Genomic DNA, 19,438 nt, shown 5'->3' with positions numbered 1-19,438 from the left:
CCCTGGCTTGCAAAGTTTGTAACATGAATGGGTGTTAGATTTTGTCAAGTGCTTTTGCAGCATCTATTGATATAATCATGTGATTTTTGTTCTCAGTTATACTTATATAAATACATGTATTGATTTGCATATGTTGAACCAGTCTTGCTTTCCTGGGATAAAACCTACTTGATCATGGTGTACACTTTTCTTGACAAGATTTTGAGCATGCATAACTAGTATTTTGTTTAGAATCTTTGAATCAATGTTCACCAAAGATATTGTTCAATAATTTTCTTTTCTTGAGGTATCTTTTTTTGGGGGTTTGGTATTTTTGTGATACTGGCCTCATAGAGTTTCAAATTTACAGAAAAACTTGTGGAGTATTTGGTTTAGTTCTTTTCAAAAAGATTTGTGGAATTCAGCTGGAAAACCATCTGGACCTGTACTTTGCTTTGATGGGAGAATTTTTATTGCTGTTTCTATTACTTTGCTGCTTTGGTTTGTTTAGATTTTCTGTCCTCTTATTTCAATTTATGTAGGTCATATGTGTTAGAAATCTGACAATTTCTTTCATGTTTTTTAGTTTATTGGAGTATAAATAATCAAAATAGTTTCTGATGATCCTATGAATTTTCCCACTCTCTGTAGTAATGTCACCTTTTTCATTTATGACTATATTATCTTGGGTTAATTCTCTTTTTCTTTGTATAGGTTGAGTAGGTGTTTGCCAATCTTGTTAACCTTTTAAAAGAGTTTTTTGTTCTGTTAATATTTGTATTGTTTTTCTATTCTCTATTTCATTTATTTCTTCTCTGATTTTAATTACTTCCTGCCTTCTACTGGCTTTGGGGTCATACATTTTTCCTAGGCCCTTGAGATGTTTTATTAAGTTGTTTATTTGTTGACTTTTTTTTTCTTTTATGTGTATTCAGTGCTATAAGTTTTCCTCTTAACATCACATTCAAATTGTCTCTAAATTTTAATATAAAATTACTCTATTTTTGTTTAATTTCAGAATGTTTTCTTTTAACTTTCTGTTTTAATCCATTCCACATTTAAAAGTATATCAATCATTCATGTATTCATTTTTTGTCTTCCTTTTGTTGATTTCCAGTTTTATTTTATTGTGATCTGAAAAGACTCAGGGAATTATATTATATCATTTGAATTTATTGGTGCTTGCTTTTTGACCCAGGATGTGGTTTATTTTGAGAAGGTTCCATGGGCACCTGAGAAGAATGTGTTTCCTGCTGTTACTGGTTGAAATATTGTGTATATGTTTATTAGGTCCATTTGGTTTATAGTTTTCTTTAAGTTTGAATAATTTTTACTCATATTTTGAGTGGAAGATTGACCTAGTGGCATGAGTGGTGTGTTGAAGTCTCCCAATAATATTGTGTCTGGGTCTATTTGAAACCTGATGTCCCAAAGAGTTTGTTTTACAAATGTGGGTGCACTAACATTCAAGACATACGTGCTTACTATTACATATTCTAGCTGGATTGCTCCTTATATTAATAAGAAGTTCCCTGATTTGTCTCTTCTGTTGTGTTTTAGCTTAAATTCGGTTTTATTAGATATCAGAGTTGCTACCTCTGGTCCTTTTTAGTCTCTAGTTGCATAGTATATATTTTTCCATTCATTCACCTTTAGTCTACGGATAGTTTTGATTGTCAGGTGAGTTTCTTGCAAGCAGCATATAGTTGGATTATGTTGTTTTTTTATATCTACATTGCCAGTCTGTATCTTTTAACTAAGGAGTTAAACCCTTTGATGTTCACGCTTTATTTCTGAAATATAATTTTTCCAGTCATTTTGTTTCCCATATTCTATTTGATGTAGTGTTATTTCTCCTTTGCTTCATTGCCCACCTGATGGAATTCACCTCTTCTCTGGTTATGCAATTTGCTTCTTTATTCTTCTTTATAATTTATTTATTTTATTAAATTTTTTATTGGTGCATTGTAGTCATACATCTTTTTAAATACTTTTATTGGTGCATTATATTCATACATCATATTGGGGTAAAAAAACGTGTGTGTACAGACATGTACACGTCACTGATTTAACTCCTACCCAATTCCCACCCCATTCCCTCCCTGTCCCTCCCTCTCTTGCTTGGCTTAGTGGTTGACTTCGATATGTTAAAGTACATTGTGTGTTTTAGAGATTTTCCTCTTCCCCCCTCCTTTCTCCTCCTTTAGGTTGCCTTATTTGCTCCTCTATAGGATTTCCTTTTTCATCTAGAGTTCCTCCTATGACCCATTTCTCCCTAACTCTCACATATTAGGGAAAGCATCTGATTTCTTATATTTTGTGACTGACTAATCTCACTTAGTATAATGTCCTCCAGTTCCATCCATTTCCCTGATGTGGTACAAGATGGTATAGGCATACATGCATGCATTACTTATTTTGCCCTTTCCCAATTCCCACCCCATTCCATACTCCTCTCTCCTCCTGTTTATCTTACTGAATGACTTTGTTTATGAATTTACATCATGTACATTAGGGAATTTCCCTCTTCCCTCTTCCCTTTTCTCTCCCCCTCAGTTAGATCGCCATATTTGCTTAGCTATGGTTTCTCCTTCTTCATTGAGAGTTTCTCCTATGACCTATTCTCCCTAGCTTCTGAATATTTGTGATAACATCTGATTTTTTAACTTTTGGAACTTACTAATATTATTTAACATAATGTTCTCTGGTTCCATCCATTTCCCTAAAACTGATGTAATTTTGTTCTTCTTTATGGCTGAGTAAAATTCTCTTGTGTATATAATCGAAAATTTTGTAATCCATTCATCTTTTGATGCATATCTTTGCTGGATCCATAGTTTGGCAATTGAGAATTGCATGGCTATGAATATAGATATGCATGCATTACTTTGGTACTTTGTTTTTCATTCTTAGGCGGATACCTAACAGTGGAATTGCTAGGTCATATGGTACATTCATTTCCATTTTTCTGAGGATCCTCCATGCTGTTTTTTCAAAGTGGTTGCCCTAATTTGCAATCCCAACAACAATTCATTAGAGTTCCCACTTCACATCCTTCCAGCATTTGTTGTTGTTTGTGTTTTGAATGATCACCATTCTAGTTGGAGTTAGGTGAAATCTCAGGGTAGTTTTGATTTGCATCTCTCTTATTGCTGTTGATATTGAGCATTTTTTCATACATTGATTGGCCATTTGAATTTCTTGTTTTACGAATTGTCTAGTAAGTTCACTTGCTCATTTTTGTTTGAGTTATTTGTTTTCTTAGTGGTGAGTTTCTTGCTTTCTCTGTGTACTATAGATATTAGCCTTCTTTTGGAGAAATAGTTGGCCAAAATTTTCTCCCATTCTTTTGACTCTTTGTTCTTTAAGTATTATCTCAAGTGCTGGCTTGATACTCATGATTTTTTTTAAGTATTGCTTATCTTGGAATGTTATATTTCTTTACCAATTTTGAATGATAATTTTGCTAGATATACTAGTCTTGGTTGTACTTTTTTTCTTTCAAATTCTGGAGTACTTCATACCAGTCTCTCTTGGTATTCATGATTGGGTTGTGAAGTATGGAGTCCTTGAAGTATTTTTTCCTTGAATGTTACCTGTTCTTTTATTTTCACTGCTTTTAAAATTCTTTTCTTGGCTTTCATGTTAGTCAGTTTGTTTATTACATGGTGTGGGGAGATTCTTTGATCATCTATTAACTGTTTTTATGTCCCCTGTACATGGATGTTCAAGGTTTTTTTTCATGTTTAAAAATTCTCTGAAAGGCCAGCCATGGTGGTGCATGCTTGTAATCCCTGCGCTTGAGAGGCAGAGACAAGAGGATCACGCTGCTTCCAAGCCAGCCTCCTTGGCTTAAAATACCCTGTTTTCAAATAAAAATATAAAATAGGTCTGGGAGTGTAGCCTGGAGGTAGAAGGGTTTCCAGGAACCCCAGTACCACCAAAAAAATTTTCTCTGAAATTACTTCTTCTTTAAAGAGACAAAGGATACCCTTGATTTTTGGTTCATGCCTCTATTCCTTCTTCACTGACTTTTATCCTTATATTAGGATGTTTTATAAAATTTTTGGATGTTTAGTTTATGTTGTTGTAATATTTTTTATATAGTATTGACTGTGCTTTCAGTTTTGAATGAACTGTCTTCTGAGAGTGATATTCTATTTTTCATATTATGTATTCTTTCATAATTGTTTTCTATTGCTATCTTCAATTAATTTATTGATTCCATTTCATTCAAGGATTTTTTTTCTGGTTCTTTCTTAAAGTCTAAATTTCCTCTTTCATTTTGTGTACATTTACTGTGAGGCGTTTTATGATATTGAAGTTCAGAATTCAGAATTCTCCTTCTTGAATTACTTACCGATCAGTATTGGTGATTTCCCTTGTTGATGACTTGTGGAAATTTATTGTTTCCACACTGTTACTCATTCTCATATTTTCAGAGTTCTCAGGTTTGTTTCTCTATATGCTTGACTTCTCCTTCCTCTTTGTGTGTGGGTCATTGTTAAGAATTGCTGCTCTGGGTTGTTGCTAGAAGATATAGGTCCAACTGCCACCTACAATTTGATAATAACCCCAAACAATGTGTCTACTATCACCCCACTCTTGTTCCATCTGTATATCATCAATACTGGGTTTCTCTAAAACTAATTCTTCCCACTGATATGATAGCAATAATGGGTTTCGGGTGTTAAGGTCAGGTATTCTGACTTCCAATACCTTTATAGAGAGACAGCTCAAAGGTTTGAGCAGAACAGTTTCTGACTTATGCATTTTTAAACCTTGATATGCAAGCTGTTGGGCATTTCCTTCTAGGCTGTGTTAATTTTTTTTCTTACTCTGCCAGTTTTCCTGCAGTTCACCTTTCTTGTTCAATCTTAGCTGTAGGGATTTACAGCTGTCAACATGTATATATAAGGGCTATATTAGGTCATTTTCTATATAATATAATGGGTTGTATTCAATGGTGAAAACTGAGTGAGAGGGGAGCAGCTGAAGTGATGGGTATGATCAAGTTGAATAAGAGTTTAAATGTAGTAAAGTAATATATTTTAGAGATAAAAAGATAGTGAATAATATATAGGAGGATTCTACTAGTCAGTGTAGAGAATTTAGATATAGGAGTATGAAATAAATTTAATATAAAATTTAAGAAGAAAAATATTTACAGTAACATATGCATACCCATGTTCATAGCAGCATAATTCATAATAGCCAAAATATGGAACTAGCATAGGTCTCCATCAACAGATGAATGGACTGCAAAATTATGAGAAATACACACAATAGAATTCTACTCAGCAATAAAGAAGAAAAAAATCATGTCATTCTCAAGAAAATAAAAAGACCTGGAGAACATTATGTTAAGTGATATCAGCCAAGCTCAGAAAGAAAAGAGACACATGTTATCTCTAATATGCCCAAACTAGGGACTATTAACGATACCAGAGGGACTCCAGATAGTAAAGAGGAAACCTTCGCAAAGCTAAAATGGAAGGATAAGATACAAATAAGGCTGAGGTTGATTAACTGCAGAAGTCACATTCTCATATGTGTATAAGTGTGAATGTATAGCATGGTCTACCTGGACACTCATTGTTGGGAGGAGGGGAAAGGGGAAGTAAGGTGGAGGGCACCAAGCATATTTTCAATATGATCCACATAAAAAATCTCAATATAGTATTTGATACTCCAGCCAGAGCAATAAGAAAAGAGAAGGAAACCAAGGAGTAGAAATGGGAACAGAAGAACTAAAAATATCACTATTTGAAGATGAGATGACACTATACTTAGAAGACACAACAAACTCAGGCAGAGGGCTTATAGAATGGATCAACAAATTCACAAAGTGTTTTAATATAAAATCAGTATTTAAAAAATCATAATCTTTTCTGTATGCCAAACAAAAGTCCAGTGAAAAAGAAATCCAGAAAACACTTTCACTATGGATGTCACCCCCCAAATAATAAAATACTTAGAAATAAACCTAACCAAGAAGATAAATGTCCCATACAAAGAAATGATAAAATATTGAAAAAAGAAATCTGAGGGACTTGCGGGAAAATGGTGACAGAGAAAAGCGGCACTTACAAGTCCCGCTAACAATCGATCTCTATTACCACAAAACCAGGGCCCTTCAGAGCCAGAAAACACCACCAGCAAAGAAATAAAAACAGTAAATACAGGGAAAAAAGAAAAAGAGGGCTGGAAAAACGAGACACCAGAAAGAAACCAGCTCAAAGTGCCGCGGCCACTGTGGCATGGAGCAGCTGGAGCCGCGGAGCGAAGTGGCCAGAGTGGCTGGAGTGGCCAGGAGCCCTGGCGCGAGCAGCCAGGGCAGCCGGAGTGACTGGAGCTGCGGCGTGGAGCAGCCGGAGTCATGGCGCGAAGCAGCCAGAGCAGCCAGAGCGGCTGGAGAGGCCAGAGCCACAGCGCGGGCTACATCTTCCCAAGCAACACCAGGGTCCAGAGAGGAGGGAGACTCAAAACGGAGCTCAAATCCAGAGAGGAGGTACACCAGCCTCGCGGCCTAGGACGCAGCAGCAGTGCCTTACTGCCAGCGGCAGCGGCAAGTTCACTGGACGGCTCTAGACCAACGCACCCAACCAGCCACCAGGCGCCAGAGAGAAGGGGTGGACAGCGAAGTGAGGTGAGCAGCTTCTGAACAGCCGGGCGGCAGTCAGCAATTTTTTCGGCTCAAGGAGCGTCTAAAACTCCCAAGGACCGGAATCAGCACACCCCACAGGGACTCAGCAGAGCTCAAAACCAGAGAAGAACTATGCCAACCTCATGGCCGAGGACGCGACAGCAGCGCCTTACTGCCAGCAGCAGCGGCAAGTTCACCGGACGGCTGAAGACCAACGCACTCAAACAGCCACCAGGCTCCAGAAAGGAGGGGTGGACAACGAGCCGAAGTGAGCAGGTGCTGAACAGCCAGGTGGCAGTCAGCAGTGTTTCCGGTGCTGGGAACATCTAAAGCTCCCAAGGGCCGGGCTCAGCACACCTGGCAGGGACTCAGAGCGGAGCTCAAAACCAGAGAAAAAAAATATTCTCTGGTAAGAAAGAAAGCAAAAAGAAATATTGAAATGTTATCTTTAAGTTATCAAAAGCTTGGTATCAGACAAATGAAACTGTTATGTGAGATTATCATTATTAATTTTGGATAAATTGCTATAATACTAGATGTCAACCACTAAGCCAAGCATGGTAAGGAGGGATGGGGAGGGAATGGGGTGGGGATCGGGTGGGGCTGACTGGGAGATGTGTGCATGTATGTCTACAAAAGTTTTTTGTATCCCACTATGATGTATGAATACAGTGCACCAATAAAAAATTAAAAATGAATAAATAAATAAAATAAAATGAGAATATAAAAAAAGAAATAAAGGAAGGAGACAGACACACAAAAAAAAAAAAAAAGAGAAAAGAAATACGTCAGCCTCACGGCCGAGGGCATAGCAATAGTGCCATATTTCCAGCAGCGGCATCTGCGAATTCACTGAGTCCACTACAGCTCCATCAGTGTACCCAAAAACTGTGAGTCAAATTGCGGCCCCTAGGGGAGAAATCCCAGTACTGCATTTCCAGGGACTTGCACAGATAGTCTCCCTGGGTCAGTGATTTTAGCAGTGCAACCCAGTGGGGGAGTGGCAGTGGCAGAGATATTACACCATAGTCACAATTCCCTGCTGGAGAATGCCCAACTTGGCAACCCCCAAGGTCTAAGCAGCCTTGATTGACTCCCTGGGTTTGAGACTTTGCGATACGACCCAGGAAAGGAGTAGTGGTGACTGAGATACCACAGACTCGAGATCCAAAGCACCTTAAGAGAACTTGTAGTGACCCAGGGAAGAAGCCAGAGAAGGCACAAACTTCCAAATTCATGGGAAAGAGAAGTAACAATGGAACAGTGAATGCCCACAACCCCACAACATCAGAATCTTATACCACAGAAAGCCAGAGATCTCTAGAAGATCAAATCAGGAAAATAATTTTAGAAATAATAGAGGACTTTAGAAAAGAATTCAGAAAGTCAAAAAGAGATAAAGGATACAATCATTGAAATAAAAGCCTCAATTCAAAGGATAAACAACAGATTAGACCACATGGAGAATAGAATCTCACTTCTTGAAGATGATCACTCCAAAAATGAACACATAGTTTCTAATTTAGAAAAAAAGTCCGACAGCAGGAATCTGACATTGAAGAAATATGGGCCCATTTTAAGAGAGCTAACCTAAGAATAATTGGAATAGAGGAGGGAAAAGAAGGTGAAACCAAAGGGATCAATAATCTCTCCAAGGAAGTAATAGCAGAGAATTTTGAAAACATAGAGTAAGAGGTCGATACACAGGTCCAGGAAACTTATAGAACTCCCTTTAGACAGTATCAGAGAAGAGGATCTCCATGCCATAAAATTGTCAAAATGACTAATGTGGAAGCCAAGGAGAGAATCTTAAAGGCAACAAAAACAAAAGGCCCTGTGACATACAGAGGCAAACCAATTAGAATCACTCCAGACTTCCCAAACCAAGTCATGAAAGCCAGAAGGGCATGGAGTAACATATTCCAAACTCTGAAAGAAAACAACTTCCAGCCAAAAATTTCCTACCCAGCAAAACTATCAAATTAGATGGGGAAATAAGAAGCTTCCATGAATAACAGGAACTAAAGGAATTTATGTCTTCAAAACCAGCACTAGATAAAATACTCAAGGAGATTAACTGCAAAGAGGAAATGGGTAATACACGCCAGAACCAAAGAAACAAGAATTCCCATCCAGCAGACAACTAAGCAAAGAATAATAAACAGCATCTCAAACAGAAATAAGATCTTAACATGTTGGGAATTAAAAATTATCTCTCTATAATCACACTGAATGTAAACAGCCTCAACTCCCCAATAAAAAGACATAAAGTGGCAAAATGGATTAAAAGCCAGAATCCATCCATCTGCTGCTTAAAAGAAACACACCTTACAAGTAAAGATAGGAACAAACTCAAGGTAAAGGGCCAGAGCAAAGTAATCCATGCTAATGGTACTCGAAGAGAAGCAGGAGTAGCAACTATGATATCAGACAAGTTAGACTTCAAACCCAAACTTATTAGAAGAGACAAAGAAGGTCACATTTTACTGGTAAAAGGAATAGTCCAGCAAGAGGAAATAACAATAATCAACATCAATGCCCCAATTACAGGGGCATCTACTTTCATAAATCAAACTCTTTGTGACATGAAGTCACACATAAATCCCAACACAATAATACTGGGAGACTTCAACACACCTCTCACAATACTAGACCAATCTTCCAGTCAAAGGGTCACTAAAGATGCCTCAGAACTAAAGATCACCATTAACCAAATGGACCTGTTGGACACATATAGAATATTTCACCCAACTAGAGTGGAGTTTACATTTTTCTCAGCTGCTCACGGAATCTTCTCCAAAATAAATCACATCCTGGGACACAAAATGAGCACTAGCAAATTGAAAAAATGTTACATACTTCCCTGTGTCATTTCAGACCATAATGGAATGAAACTAGAAATCAACTATAAGAAGACCCAGAGAAACAACATAAACATGTGGAGACTGAACACCACACTTCTGAATGAAAAATGGGTCATAGAAGAGGTAAGAGGTGAAATCAAGAAATTTCTAGAAACAAATGAAAATAAGGAAACAACATATCAAAACCTCTGGAACACTTTGAAGGCAGTATTAAGAGGAAAATTTATAGCATTGAGTGCTCACATAAGAAAAACAGAAAATCTTCAAATAAATAGCCTAATGACACACCTCAAAGCTCTTGAAAAGCAGGAACAATTGAACCCCAAATCCAGCAGAAGATGGGAAATTATTAAAATTAGAGCAGAAATTAATGAAATAGAGAATTAAAAAAACTACAGAAAATCAACAAAACCAAAAGCTGGTTTCTTTAAAAAATTAACAAGATTGATAAACCATTAGCCAACCTAACTAAAAAAAAGAGAGAATCAACCAAATTATAAAGATAAGAGATGAAAACAGAGACATTACTAATGACAGCATAGAAATCCAGAGGATTATCAGAAACTACTTTGAAAAACTATACTCCAAGAAAATGGAAAATCTGGAGGAATTTGACAACTTCCTAGATAAATACAACCTTCCTAAACTGAGTCAAGAAGATATAGAACACTTAAACCAACCAATAACAATCAAAGAGATTGAAACAGCAATAAAGAGTTTACCATCAAAGAAAACCCCAGGACCAGATGGTTTCCCAAGTGAATTCTATAAAACCTTTATAGAAGAGCTAACCCCAATACTACTCAAACTATTTCATAAAATAGAAAAAACCGGGACTCTCCCAAATACATTCTATGAAGCCAACATCACACTAATACCCAATCCCAATAAAGACAGTTCAAGGAAGGAAAACTACAGGCCTATATCTCTGATGAACTTGGATGCAAAACTATTAAACAAAATACTAGCAACACGCATTCAAAACCACATCAAGAAAATCATTCACCATGACCAGGTAGGGTTTATTCCAGGGATGCAAGGCTGGTTCAATATACAAAAATCAATCCATGTAATTCATCATATAAACAGAATCAAGGACAAATATCACATGATCATCTCAATAGACGCTGAAAATGCATTTGATAAAATTCAACATCCATTTATGATAAAAACACTGCAGAGAATTGGAATAGAAGGAACATATCTCAACCTTATTAAGGCAATCTACAATAAGCCCACTGCCAACATCATATTAAATGGGGAAAAACTTCAAGAATTCCCCCTAAAAACTGGAATGAGACAAGGATGTCCACTATCACCACTTCTCTTCAATATAGTACTAGAGACTCCAGCCAGAGCAATAAGGCAAGAAAAGGAAATCAAAGGAGTACAAATAGGAAAAGGAGAACTCAAGTTTTCACTATTTGCAGATGGCATAATACTATATTTAGAATACCCAACAAACTCAACCAAAAGGCTTATAGAACTGATCAACAAATTCAGTAAAGTATCTGGATACAAAATCAATCTAAAAAATCAGAAGCTTTCCTGTACACCAACCATAAAATCCACTGAAAAAGAAATTCAGAATACACTTCCACTCAGGATCTCCCACAAGAAAATAAAATACCTAGGAATAAACTTGACCAAGGAGGTAAAAGATCTCTACAAAGAAAATTATAAAACACTGAAAAAAGAAATGGAAGAAGATCTTAGAAGATGGAAAGATCTTTCATGTTCATGGATTGGCAGAATAAATATCATTAAAATGGCCATTCTCCCAAAAGTGATCTATAGATTTAATGCAATGCCCATTAAACTACCAAGATTATTCCTCACAGACATAGACAAATCAGTCCTTAAATTTATCTGGAATAACAAAAAGCTCAGAATAGCCAAGGTAGTTTTCAGCAACAAAAACCTGCAGGAGGAATCACAATACCTGACTTTAAACTATACTACAAAGCCATTGTAATAAAAACAGCATAGTACTGGCAAAAGAACAGATATATAGACCAATGGAGCAGAATAGAAGACCCAGAAACAAGTCCACACACATTCAGCCAATTGATTTTTGACAATGGGGCCAAAAACATACACTGGAAAAAAGATATCCTCTTCAACAAATGGTGTTGGCAAAACTGGTTAACAATATGCAGAAAATTGGATATTAATCAAACTTTTTCACCCAGTACAAAAGTCAACTCACGATGGATCAAAGATTTGGAAATTAAACCAGAGACCTTGAAGCTCCTTGAAGAGGGCATAGGTCCAACACTACAACACATAGGCACAGATAAACATTTCCTCAACAAGACCCCAAAGGCACAACAAATTAAAAGGAGAATCAATACGTGGGATTGCATGAAACTGAAGAGCTTCTGTTCAGCAAAGTAAACTATCAAGAACCACAATCAAAAGCCAACAGAATGGGAGATGATTTTTGCCACCTTACCACCAATAGAGGACTAATATCTAGAATACACAGAGAACTCAAGAAACTCAACACTAAGAAAACAAAGCATTCAATAACAAAATGGGCAAATGAACTAAATAGACACTTCACAAACGAAGAAATTCAAATAGCCAATAAATGTATTAAAAATGCTCAACATCACTGGCAATCAGAGAGATGCAAATCAAAACTACTCTGAGTTTTCACCTAACTCTAACTAGAATGGAAATTATTCAAAACACAAACAACAACAGATGCTGGTGAGGATGTGTAGAAGTGGGAACTCTAAAACATTGTTGGTAGGATTGCAAATTAATGCATCCACTTTGGAAAAAAGTATGGAGAATCCTCAGAAGAATGGGAACAAATCTACCATTTGATCCAGCAATACCTCTTTTGGGTATTTACCCAAAAGAAAGGAAACCAAACTACCAAACTAATGCATGTGTATCTATGTTCATAGCTGCACAATTCACCGTAGCCAAATTATGGAACCAGCCAAGACGTCCATCAACAGATGAATAGATTACAAAACTGTGAATAGGTACACAGTGGAATTTTACTCAGCCATCAGAAAACTCAATTACATCATTTTCAGGGAAATGGATGGAACTGGAGGACATTATACTAAGTAAGATTAGTCAGTCACAAAAAATAAGAAATCAGATGCTTTCCCTAATATGTGAGAGTTAGGGAGAAATGTGTCATAGGAGGAACTCTTGAAAAAGGAAATCCTATAGAGGAGCAAACAAGACAACCTAAAGGAGGAGAAAGGAGGGAGGAAGCGGAAAATCTCTAAAACACACAATGTACTTAAACATATCGAAGTCAATCACTAAGCCAAGCAAGGGAGGGAGGGAGAGTGAGGGAATGGGGTGGGAATTGGATAGGGGTTAAATCAGTGATGAGTACATGTTTGTACACACAAACTTTTTACCCCAATATGATGTTTGAATATAATGCACCAATAAAAAAATTTAAAAGAAAAAAAAAGAAATCCAAGAAGACCTTAAAAGATGGAAAGGTAATAAATGTTCTAGAATAGGCAGAATCAATGTCCTCAAGTTTTCCATCCTTCCAATGTGATCTACAGATTCAATGCAATATATCATAAGTTACCAAAGTCAGTCCTCACAGGCATTAAAAATCAGTTTTTAAATACATTTGGAAAAAAAACAACAACAATTTTAAAAACCACCAGAATAGACAAAGTTTTCTCATCAAGAAGAACCATGCAAGAAGCATCACAATACCTGATTTTAAACTGTAATACAAAGTCATAGTAATAAAAATAGCATAGTACTGACACAGAAATAGACAAACCAATGGAACAGAATAAAAGACTCAGAAACAAATCCTAATTCTTAAAGTCAGTTGATTTTTGACAAAGGGACCAAAAACATATACTAAAAAAAGATAGCCTGTTCAACAAATGAGGTTGGCAAATATGGTTAACCATATGCAGATAATGGAAATAGACCCAACTTTCTCACTCTGCACAAGAGTCACTTCAAGATGAAATAAAGACTTGGAAATCAGACCAGAGACCTTCCATCTTCTTAAAAATGGCATAGTTCCAACATTTCAACACATGGGCACAGGTAAAATCTTTCTCAAACAGACCCCAAAGGCAAATAAACAAATAAATATATAAATTGAGGATCAAGACATGGGATTGCATTAAATTGAAGAGCTTCTATGAAGCAAAGGAAATAATCCAAAATCTCAACAGAAAGCCAAGAAAATGGAGAAAATTTTGGCAAACTATTCCTCCAAATGAGGACTAATATTTAGGGTATACACAGAACTCAAGAAACACACTGATAAACAAATATTGCAATCAAAAATGGGCAAGTAAACTAAGTAGAAAGTTCACAAAGGAATAAATTAAAATGTCCAATCAATGTATAAAAAATGTTCAACATTATTAGCAATCAGAGAGATGCAAATCAAAAGTACATTCAGATTTCACATAACTCTAACTAGAATGGCAATCATTCAAAACACAAGCAATAATAAATGCTGGAATGATGTGGAGAAGTGGGAACTCTAATACATTGTTCTTGGAGTTGCAAATTAGTGCAACCACTTTGAAAAAGAGTGTGGAGGATCCTCAGAAAAATAGGAACATATCTACCATATGATCTAGCAATTCTACTTCTGGGTATCTACCTACAAAAATTGAAGCCAAACTATCAGAGTGATGCATGCATATTCATGTTTCTAGCTACACAATTCACAATTGCCAAAATATCAAATCATTGAAGATGTCCACCAACAAATCAATTAATTACAAATCTATGGAATATGTACACAATGAAATTCTACTCAGCCATAAAGAAAAACAAAATTACATCATTTGTAGGGAAATGAATGGAATTGGAGAACATTATGCTAAGTGAGATTAATCAGTTACATGAAGTATGAAATACAGTGCTATCTATAATATCTGGAAGCTACGGAGAAAAGTGGTCATAGAAGGAAGTCTATATGGGAAAAGAGAAACCATAGATGAGCAAATAAAACTACCTGAGGGAGATAGAAGGGGGAAGAGGAAAATTTCTTAATGTACATTATATACATTCATAACCATATCAAAATCAATCAGTAAGCCAAACAAGAGAAGAAGAGAGGGGGAGTGATTGGAGTGGGAATTGAGGAAGAACTAAAGAAATTATATATGCATGCATGTGTACCTCTACCATCTTGTACCACATTAAGATATATGACTATAATGCACCAATAAAAATAAAAAAGATGTTGTCAAAGCAAAAAGAATTCAACATTCAAGATTTCTGGGCCATATATAAAATATTGAGTTTTTATACATGCTACAAAATTTTTCTCAAGAGATAGTTTATTAATATATATTCATATTAGTAGAGTTGAAAATGTATCTCCTTAAAATTTTCAGCCTGTAATAAAAATTACATATTGTCTTAACATCTATTACTTGTTTATATTTTTAAAATCTTTTTGCAGTTCTGAGGATCAAATCTAGGCCCTGGCTCAGGCTAGAAAAATGCTCTACTGTGGATATACATTCTTAATCCCAGTGTGCATGTTTTTACTTACTGAAACTGAGTATATATATTTGTGTGTGTGGGGGGGGGTCTGTGGATGGAACCCAGGATCATTCAACCTCCGAGCTACAACCCCTGGCCTTGTTGTTATTCTTTATTTTGAAACCGGGTCTCACTGAGTTGCAAAGGGCCTCACTAAGTAGCTGAGGCTGTCTGGGAACCACCATTCTCCAGTCTCAGGCTCCAAAATGCTGGAATTACAAGCGTGCATCACCATGCCTGTCATAGAAATTTTTAAAAATGTATTTTAGTCTTATGATTATCTACCTGTTGTAGTTTCAATTTAAATTCTGTTAGACTTTATGTGATGGAAATAACCAAGTCAGAGGCAGGACTTGGTTGCTAGGGAAATGGCACTGGGTATATTGACAGGGGCAGAGTTTTCTCAGGCTGGTTACTATAGTTTCTTCCTCACTCTCTCCCTGCATTATAGGCTGTTAAACTCTCTCCCTCTTTTCTTATCTTCTCTTTCTATTTATCATGCCTTAAGGACCTATAGCCCCAATGTGTGCTTGACATCCAGCATAAAATGGATTGAAGTGTGTGTGTGCGTGTGTGTGTGTGTGTGTGTGTGTGTGTGTGTGTGAAGAGAGAGACAGAGACAGAGATGAATATCTAATCTGTAAGCAAACAAATAAATCTTTCTTTCCAAGTTTCCAAGTTGTGGTCATCAGGTACTTTGGGTAACAGCAAGAAGAATGCTACATGAAATGCTACTACTTGTTGAATATTTGTTTTCTTTTTATATTTTTCCTTATGGATAAGGAAGAGATCCTACTAAGAAAACAATATTTTATTGAATAAATGTAGTCAAATGTCATATATTTACTTAAACACCAAATATTACTTGTGTTTAGTTATTTCTACCCTATATTTTTGTTATTATGAGCCTTTTTATTTTTATAAATTTTTATTTTAATAATTTTAGAGTGTATTAATATTAATTTTATTTAACTGATATATTTTATTATGCTTAACTATTTATTAGCTACTCTTTTATTTTCGTGTTGATTATACTACATTACAATAATAATTTACCCATTCCTTAATTCAAGACATATTTATCAATACCTAATCAAAGCCAGACATGATTCCTCACACAAGAGATCTATGTCCAACTACAGAAAAAGATAATAATAATCCTGTCCTCAGAACTAAAGGAAGATATTGATCAAACAAGACTTTCTATAACACATAAAATGCTGGTAAATGTTATGAAAAAATGAAGCAGGTAAAGAGAATATAGAGTGACTATAGAAAAAGGTTGCCCTTCTGAATAGGGTGAGTGATTCAGTAAAGATGTTCTGATGAGGTGATATTTGAGAAAAGACTTGAAAAAAGGGAATAAAACATGGAATGATCTATACTTCAGTAAACAAGTCACATATAGAGGAGAGCTCATGAAAAGTGCTACACTGAAGCAGAAACAAATTTTATGTTTTCAAAGAACAGTAATATGGTCAGTGTGCCTTGTGTGGAGTGAGCAAAAAGAAGAACCTGAGATGGAGTCAGAGAAGTAATGGTGATTTTAAATGTGCATATCTTTGTAGAGTCTTAACTTTTATTCTAAGTGAGTAAAAGTAATACTAGATAATTTTAATAAAAATGCTGAGATTCCATGTAAATTTTATGTTAATTCCTCTGCTTACAAGCAGGGTAAATCAATTAATGGGAAAATACACACACAGAAGAATAGCTCTAAGGTTCTAATCTAGGCAAATAATTACAATGTTGGCTATGACTAGATTGGTAGAATTAGAGGTGGTGGGAAATAAATTGATGGACAATATATACTGAAGGTGTTGGTGATTATCTTTTCTCATGATCTGGATATAAATTATGATAGAAAGTAGATTGACTAGAGTAAAATATTACTTTTAAATTTTTTGCCTGTACAGCTGAGTTAATGGCCTAGCCATTTATACAGGTATGGAAGTAGAGAAAATGATTGGGATTGTAACTGAAAAGGAATCAAAGAATTCTACCTGGTGCATGTTAAGCATGGACTTCCAATTAACTATCCAACTGAAGATATCATGGAACTCACATATATACATGAATTCAGGGAATAACTCTGGGGTGAACATATTGGTTTGGATTTCATTCATTTACAGATGAAATTTAAAGACCTTGGGCTAAATGAGATCATCCTGCAATTTTGTGAATGAAAACTTTAAACCTGTGCCTTCAAGTTGTCCTACATGTATATTTCAGGAAAATGAGTAAGATCTACAGCATTCAGGAGGTGGAGACTGAAGGATCATGGTTAACAGACATCCTCAGCTACTTAGGCCCTTCACAACTCAGTGAGACCCTGTTTCAAAAATAAAAAAAGACTAAAAAATAGGGCTTTAGGTTTAGCTGATGTACAGTGCCCCTGGGTTCCACCCCCAGTACTACAAAAAAGAGTAAGATCCAGCTTTGAGACAGAAAGAAGTGGTCCATAAGGTCAAAACACCCAAGAGCAAGTGGTGTCACAGGAATCAATACAAGAGAATACTTCAAATGATAATTGTTTTTTAACTCCAAAATTTACATCTTCTTCATGTATCATTGAATTCTTTAGAATTTGAATGGTGATAATACTAATACTTAATATCTACTAAGTATCTAGCATGTAGTAGGCCTTTTGTTATACACTTTATGTGCATTATGCAATTTTCATCCTCATAAGAATCTTAGAATTAGGAGAGAATTATTATACAGGTTTTACAAATGAAAATCTAAGGACCAGTTACATTAGGGTACTTGTTTATGATTTGATACCTAGTAATCTTTGAACCCAGAATGTCAGAAGTCAAATTTAGTGCTCTTAACCAGTAGGTTATTTTGCTGTTGTGAATCAATAGTGATATCAACAGTGGTCATCTCTGGCTTTGAAATGCTTCTTGAACTTCTGCATTGAGTATTACGCTTGCTGTTGTCACTAAATAAAATAGAGGACCTGAAAAGTAGATAAAAAGACAGATAGAGAGGCAGTATCAATTGTACTGTGGAAACATAAGAAGATGAACTATTTTGAATTTAGAAAGAATTTTTACCAAAAATAAATATTAAAATTGACTTAGAAACAAATCTACTGAATATTCTGTGATAAATATAAATAAGATTATATTTAAATGGACCTAGAAGAGCCAACATAGATTTCTTTTTATTTTTTCATTGTAATCAGACATCTAAATGAGGTACAAATGGTAAAGGCATACATACATGTACACATCACTCAATTTGCTCTTCCCCAATTCCCAACCCATTCCTTTCTTCCTCCTTCTTTCTTATGTTTTGCTTAGTGATTGACTTTGATATGTTTGTGAGTTCACATTATGTGCATTAGGGAGTTTCTCTCTTCCCCCCTTCCATCTTCCTTAGTAAGTTTACCTTCTTTACTAATCTAAGGTTTCACCTTCTTTGTCTAAATTACTTCCTATGGACCATTTTCTTCCTAATTTCTACATATTAGGGAGAGCATTCAGTTTTTGTGGAGAAGGGAAACTCTTATAGATTGTTGGTAGGATTGCAAAATAGTGCAACCAATTTGGAAAACAGCATGAAGGTTCATCATAAAAATGGGAGTAAACCTGACATATGATTCAGCTAATGTAGTTTACAATAAGAAAAAAAGTCAGAAGGCATACCTCATCTATTTCAAAACTTACTATAATAATGCTATAGTAATCAAGATATTGTAATATCAGTATAAGGAAAGGCATATATTTTTGTCAGTGCAACAAAATAGTAAGTCCAAAAATAGACGAATATAGTCAATTGATAATTTTTGGAACTGGGGGTTGATTCCAGGGAAATTCTACATCTGTACTACACCCCATTACTTTTCAATTTTTTGTTTTTAAACTGAGTCTGACTATGTTGCTAAGAGTATCAGTACTTTGGTGAGTCTTTCCCTGAACCTACAATCCTCCTGTCTTATCCTGGCATGTACTGGTGTTATAGGCATTCACCAACATGCTTGGCTGTCAACTGTTTTTAGAAAAATGTGCAAAGGCAATTCAGAGGAGAAAGGTAGACTTTTAAACAAATTGTGTTAAAGAAATTGGATGCATAAACAAGTAATCTGATACTTTTCTTAGATCATATACAAAAGTTAACTTTAATTGAATAATAAACCTAAATATAAGATCTGAAACCATAACATTTTCAGAAAAGACAGGAAAAAAATAACTGTGACCTAAGATTATGCAAAGATTTCTTTAAAACTATGCAAAGTGCATGAAATCACAAATTAAAGTCTGGCAAATTAAACTTCATTAAGATTTAAGGGTTTTATCAGCCCAAATAACTAAAATAAGAGATGAAAAAATGTAATATTACCACAAATAACATGGAAAAACAAAAGATGATAAGAAACTACTTTAAAGAAACTACACTTCAACAAAATAGAAAACCTATAAGA

The sequence above is a fragment of the Muscardinus avellanarius genome, assembly GCF_963383645.1.
Source record: "Muscardinus avellanarius genome assembly, chromosome: X".
In the NCBI taxonomy this organism is placed as follows: domain Eukaryota; kingdom Metazoa; phylum Chordata; class Mammalia; order Rodentia; family Gliridae; genus Muscardinus; species Muscardinus avellanarius.
The sequence above is the reverse complement of the archived record's forward strand: the minus strand, read 5'-3'. Positions refer to the sequence as shown.